The following is an 866-nucleotide window of genomic DNA, read 5'->3' on the forward strand; positions in this document are numbered from 1 at the left end:
GTGTTAATTTTCCGACTGTTCTAACCAGTATTGATCTGCGCAGCTAGAAAAAAAACAACAATTACACTAAACTTTCTACCTTTTTCGACCGGTACTAATCTACGCAATAAAAAAAAATTTCCTGCTTATTATGTTTTCTGACCGTTCTGACCATTCTCACTAGTCAAAATTATTTCCATAATTATGATAAAAAAGTGTTTCTGAATATTTGGAGAAATAAGAAAACCTAAATATAATGATTTGAAACTTAGTTCCACAATTAAATTTAAACGAATTCCGGGGATTATCTTTGAATGAAGTTATAAAAAAACCAATCTCAATATGTGCACTTTGACTACTCCCAATATGCAAAGCCAGATGAAAACGAGTATAATTCCAACTATATTATCCAAGTCAATGACCTATTCACTTTTCTCTTTGATAGTATGCTCACCAACGTAATTAAAAGGACTACGGAAAAAAAAAAGAGATGAAATATAGATGAATAATCAACTAAATGAAGCTTCAATGCATGAATAAGATTCTAGAAAGATCTATTCGATTTTTTCTGACCATCTAATCGTGTACTCAGTCAAATTGTTTGATATTATAGTGTTACATTAATAATTATTTCAAAGTATCATATGATATGCATTTAGTAAAATTCTGACCGAGCGGATTATTTTTCGACCGATAAGATCGTTCTTATCAAGGGTAATTTAGTCTTTTGCTTTGATAACAGAAGGAAAATAAATGAAAAAGGAATTAATTTTTATAAGGGGGACTATAGTCAGAAGGTGTTTCAATCGGAGGTTACTGGCTGAAAAAGTCCCGTATAAAAAGGGCAGAGAAAGAAGGGGAAAGGAAAGGGGACCTTAGGAGGAAGA

The sequence above is a fragment of the Morus notabilis genome, unplaced genomic scaffold (genome assembly GCF_000414095.1).
Source record: "Morus notabilis unplaced genomic scaffold, ASM41409v2 Scaffold699, whole genome shotgun sequence".
Taxonomy (NCBI): Eukaryota; Viridiplantae; Streptophyta; class Magnoliopsida; order Rosales; family Moraceae; genus Morus; species Morus notabilis.